We start from the raw sequence: 5,924 nt of genomic DNA, 5'->3' as shown, positions 1-5,924 counted from the left end.
TCCTTAGTTTATCATTTGGTATGTTCCTCAAACTCCTTCCCCTTCACTTTAGGACTTGCATCTCATGCTAGTTAGGGTTCATTTGCGTGAAAATCCCCTTAAATATGGGATATAGACGAGTGTGGCTTTTTCTAAGCCTTAGCACGCTTGTATCCTCTCTATCAAAGGGCAAATTGAGTCACGATTTAGGTCTCCCCGTACCCATTATGCATGAAATTCCCTAGGTTCATGCATTCACTCTATCATTACACTTTCACTTTCTCCCCTCATTTGCACACGTACACCTTTATCCTTTCACTTGCACACGAACACTTCTCCTCTCATTTGCACACGTACACCTTTTTTATCCCTTCACTTGCACACGAACACTTTTATCATCCCTTGCACACATGTACTTCATATTATCATTTCACACACCGCACCTTGCCCACTCACGTGCACATTTCCATTTACACATTCTTATCTTTTATTACCTTTTCAAACTCTTGTCCTCACATTGCATACATGCATTCCATTCATTTGCATTCCACTTGCATTATTCGTGACTTCTTCGAAGGATCGTTATTGGGCTTCACAATTAATGTGATTGGCACCACTCAACCTTTGAAGGGAAATTTCTCCCTAATACCCCTAGGTCTAGGGTTTTGCATTCATGTAGTACATCCAAATGTAATAAATTCTTTGGTTAAAACAAGAAAATCTTTGATTAAATCAACGCAACTAGCCTTGGCTAGGTCGAAGGGGTGCCTTGGATTTTTATCCTTGCCTTCCCCTTCGTCAAATGTGACTCCCGAACCTTTTTCGTTGGTTTACGTGGACTAGGAGTCGTTCAAAAGGGTTTTCTACTTTTTTTTCCTTTAAAAAATTCACTTTTTGGGTGACTTGGTACACCCTAACTCTATACCAAGTGGCGACTCCATTTTTCATATAAAAAACCCTTTTTGAACTATTTTTCTTGGGTCAAATCGTCGCATTTTCAAACCCCCATTTAGACCCATTTTTCTTTTAAATCACGATTCATTTTCCAATCATCACAAAAATACATTTTTTTTAAACCATTTATTTTATTTATTTATCAAAAAATGGGGCGCGACAGTGGGAAGGCCAATCATGTGGAGAGTGATTGTTGGCGAAAAGCGGGAAAATGTTTATGGTGTGGTAGCACCGAGCACCAGCTTGCAACCTGTCCCCGTAGATCACGCCTAAACCCTGAACAAGCAAGTGTAGGAGGAACTAAGCCAAGAGTGCCGGCTAGAGCGTATGCCTTGAACCAACAGGCAGTACCTGAACCAACAGAGATAGTAGAAGGTACGATTCGTAATTTCTGTTGTTTAACTAAGTTTTGGCTATAGTGCGACCTGAGAGCCGGAAACGAATATATAAGGAAAATACCCTACGTTATTCGAAGTGCATGAATGAATTTCGAGGACGAAATTCTTTTAAGGAGGGGAGATTGTAACATCCCGAATATTAGGAGGTTGTTTGTGAAGAAAATATTAAAGTGTATTTCTTTGGGGTTTGATTTAAAACCTTATTTTGTTTTAAAAGACTAGAAACCCTAAAATTTTAGTCAAAAACCCTAGTTTACTTGCGACTAACCGGTTTTATTAAATGTCTCACATTTTAATAGAAACCCTAATTTTAATTTCTGAAATTGTAAAACCCTCACGGTTTCTTAAAAATGCTCTTTTATTTGGAAATTATTATTTATTAAAGCTCTACTATCTAATTATTCCATAATAAGTGCAAATGAATCTAGAAAGTAGGGTTTTACTCTTTGTTTTCAAGATTTGAGCAAATTAGGGTTTTAGCGATTTTTCCGCCGGATGAATTTTCGGTACTGGCCCAGGATCAATTTGATGATTAAAAGTGACCTTTAAGTGACAAATAATATGTGAATAGGAGCAATTATATAAGGTTAGTGAATGGGAAGTAAAAAACCCTAGTACGGGTGTTTTTAAGAAAAACGGCGCGAACCGGCGGGTCCCGCGCACTACCGATTGAACGCACCGTTTGACCACCATTTTTCTTACCAAACAAGCTTATTGACTTTTGCACAAAATATCTTCCTAATTTGCAGCTGGTTTGACCGAAATTATAAGGCTAGAAATGTAAGGGAAGAAAGAGAAAAATTTGTGGACAAGATTAGTCCAAGTGTTGGCCAAAAATTGTGGACACAATTAGCCTTAATCTTCTTACTTCCTTATAAGACAAGTTAAGCTCCATTTCCTTCATTTTTCTGCTCCATAACCGAAATAAGAGAGAGAGGGAAAGACCAAGAGAAAAACTTCTTCATTTCTTCTTGATTCAAGCTACAAAGTGAGAAATCCAAAGAACTAAACCGATTAATCTTGTCCTTGAGTGGTTAGTTAGTGTTTGGTGGTGAAAGTTTGGAAAGAGAAGGCTTGGGCTGCTCTTTGTAACCTCTATTCAAGGTAAGAGAGCTTATCTCTCTAAGTGTTGCTTTCAATTTTGTTAAATTAAGTTTAGTAGTTTGATTATAGTGGTGGAATCATGGATGATTAGCATGTTTTAGAGGTTTTTCCCCAATTTATTTGATGAACTAGGGCTTATGGAAATTCTGCCCAAATTGTTGTAAGATGCTTATATGTTGCAATTGAGGTTTCATAAGGTGTTGTGGGAGTGATTAGACCAAGAAATTAAGGAAAGTTCCACTAAAAACTAAAGATTTCAGATTTCTGGAAATTCTTGCTTACATTCTGTCCGAATTTTTATCTGTGTGTTAGAGGCCGAATTGGCCTTAGGTCAAAGACTAAAAGTTGTAGATAATGACATTTTATAGGTTCCTACAAAATTTCAGCTCAATCGGAGCAACGTAGGATGTGAAAAGTCCAAAATACCCTTACTGTTTTAAATATTTCCCAGCAGTCCGTTTCATCAGTTAAGTCCAGTTTATCACGTTTTTTGACTAGGAGCCGTACTGATTTAGCTCTGAGCCAAAACATGAAAGTTGTAGTGTTCTGAAGTAGCTTTAAAATGCCTCAAAGAACACCTGAATTGGACTTTTGTACACTGAGTTATGACCATTACAGTGTTCTGCGGTTAAACATCCGACGAATTGGTTTCTGGTTTAGTAATTCGAGAATTTGACTGAGTTACATTAGGAACTGGACTAAGTGACCTTCATGAATGTTGTAGCTCTGTGTCTTAGCTTCGAAACGGCATAGGTTTCGTTTTAAACCGATAAGCGTAGCCTCGGATATGTTATTTCCGCATTTGTACGTCAAATCTGTTTTGAACTAAATTGAATTTCTGCACCTGTACTTAATATGATTCTTGTTATTATGATATTGTGAGCCTATGGAACGGCTCTTGACATGAATTGCTGATTTATATAATGTTGGGTTGTGTTTGAGAAAAATAATGAAGCCTAAAAGGCTGGAAAATTAGGTAAACACAAAGGGCATGCTGCCCAAATTTACGCTCGAGGACTAGAAAACTATATTAGCGACTTGAGTGAAGGTTAAGTACTTATTACTTGAACTAGCGAGAACCTTGGCCACTATGTTTCTTGAGTGTTATACGTTAGGACTTGGCCGAACTTGTACCCTTGAGAAATGAAATAATGATTGCTCGAAGTACGTTTTCCTTGTACTTTCGACTCGCATGACAATTTCAAGTATAAATATTACAAAGTTTTATCATTGAAAAAGTGAGCAAGTATTTCACGAGTACTCTCCAAGTGAATTTCTATTTATTGATTCTTATTGAACAAAACGTCTAAGTTTCGAATCTTAGTCATGTTTCAAAGTTCTCAAACTGAGTTTTATCGCAGATTTGGACTCCGAACCCGGAGTATAACCTGAAAGTGACCAGTAAAGGCACTATATCTTTTGGTGAGTGTTTTCAAATACCGAATTGAACTTGATACCTGAACTTGATACGTGACCAATATGATTACATGTTATATACGTGAATTGTTAGGGCAAGAGTGTACTTTATCGCACTTGCCCTTACGTGATATACTTGTTTATTGTTGCAATTGACTTGACATACTTGTTTATGATGCGCGCACTTCCTAGAATTCCAGAAACCCTGTGGCGAGTTACTCTAGTCGAGCCGGCAAGGGGCTTGGTCGATTGGGTAACGAACCCTGGGTCTCTTGTATTGTCGAGTGGAGTGATATCTCCTCGACTAATCGGTATACTCGAGTATTACCACCCGTGTTTCTTGAGGATTTTGGGCCCAGTTGGGGGTTTGAACGGTGGACGGAGAGTCGTGTAAGTGGTGTTCTACTGGATTGGTTACTTACTTGAAAGTTGACGGAGTGTCAGCTACTACGTGATCAAGCTTCTGGTAATGCAATGGGAATTTGGCTCCTGAGAGCCATCCGTATCCTTATACTTTGGAGTGATTATTGTTTATTGGATTATTGTTTCTTTTGAAAAACTTCTACACTCGCTCATTTTGAGATTGCTACTTGACGTGTTATTGCTCACATTTATGAACTCTTCATGCTCGTTACTTTGCTATATCGAAAACTTGTACTTATAAATAATGGTCAATTTGCTATTTGGAACCTCACTAGGTTTTTAGCTCATTCCACTCCATTTGTTTTCCTTTCAGGGGTACGAGCGAGGTGTGAGATATGTAAAGTCTAGCATAGACTAGTTGTTTTGACTTTTGACTTGTACTCGCGCTGTTACTCGAATAGAATGTTTTGTATTTGGATTGTATACGCCCTGAACCAGTTTGAGTATATTGAGGCTTTGTATCTCGATTTCTATCAATGTAAATTATAAGCTTGAATTGCGATGTTATTTATGGTCTATGGATGTCTGCACGTGATACGAGTGAATGAGTCCTGGCGAGAGCTGGGCAGGCGGTCCGCCGAACCCTCTGGTACGCCTTAGGGGGAGGTGGGGTCGTCACAGATGGTATCAGAGCTCCTATTGAGCTCGTGCCGGGAGAAGGTTCTCGGACTGTGGGGATTGACTTGTTAAGTATGGAACAATTGTCCATTGTTGGGAACCTTAGATATGTATGTTGGGTAGGAATCTCTAATACGGGTGATTTGCTCTTGAGCCTGGCCAGCTTGAGTGGTGAATTATCATATTTTCGGATTCTTGTCCCCGAATACCAAAGAGTGACATCTTTACGATCAGTTGAGATCTCGTGTAATATTCGGATAAGTTTGGATGGTGAAAACAAAGGCACAGGGAATGCGAGTAGTCTGGACTTGAAAAATATTGAAAATATTCATGGGATTTGGGATCCTTCTTATTCACGTGTTTCGAGCCTTGATTAAGTGTAGTGCCTGAGCGATACCTAGGGTTAATGCTCTATAAGCTATGTGACTTGTTTTGATCGAATGTGTTGTATTGCCTTGTTTTATGATTTAGAGGGGTTTATGATTTGCATTATTCTGTTTTGTGCTGTTGATATTTATATAGTTACTTAGTGGCTATATTCTATTATTGATTAGTTGGTTATATTGTTATAGTTGATTCGCTACGAACCATGGAGGGTAGAAGAAGTCAAGCTAGGGGAACTAATCGAGGACGCGGTCCTAGTCGTAGCCGTGGGGGTAGACAAGCCCAGGAACCGGTACGAGAATCGAGAGAGGAAAGAGAGGCAACGGTTGAGCCACAACCCGAACCCCAAGCTACAGGGGGAGATCAAGTGGCAACTGCCATCCAGCAAATGACTAATATTCTGGCCCGTTTAGTGGAACAACATGGTCAAGCCCCTGTAAACCAACCTCGGGACCCCGATATGGGGCAGGATAGAGCTTTGGAGAGATTCCAAAAGTTCTCCCCACCCAAGTTTTTAGGAGGGCCAGACCCGTATGAGGCTGAGAAATGGCTGGAGGCCATGATAAATATTTTTGCTGCCCTAAACTATACGGAGGAGAGACAAGTCCAATTCGCTGTATTTCAGTTCGAGGGGCCAGCTAGGGCCTG

General features: G+C 39.6%; 1 long non-coding RNA gene across 1 annotated transcript; it reads left to right on the top strand.

Moving 5' to 3' along the window:
- The first annotated feature begins 2,085 nt into the window (after positions 1–2,085).
- LOC140006363 (uncharacterized) lies at positions 2,086–4,722 on the top strand. The gene is made up of 3 exons (XR_011813979.1): positions 2,086–2,435; positions 3,797–3,857; positions 4,588–4,722. It is a non-coding gene; the product is annotated as an uncharacterized lncRNA (long non-coding RNA).
- Positions 4,723–5,924: the final 1,202 nt, after the last annotated feature.

Source organism: Coffea arabica, chromosome 1c (assembly GCF_036785885.1).
Source record: "Coffea arabica cultivar ET-39 chromosome 1c, Coffea Arabica ET-39 HiFi, whole genome shotgun sequence".
Classification (NCBI taxonomy): domain Eukaryota; kingdom Viridiplantae; phylum Streptophyta; class Magnoliopsida; order Gentianales; family Rubiaceae; genus Coffea; species Coffea arabica.
The sequence above is the reverse complement of the archived record's forward strand: the minus strand, read 5'-3'. Positions and strand labels throughout refer to the sequence as shown.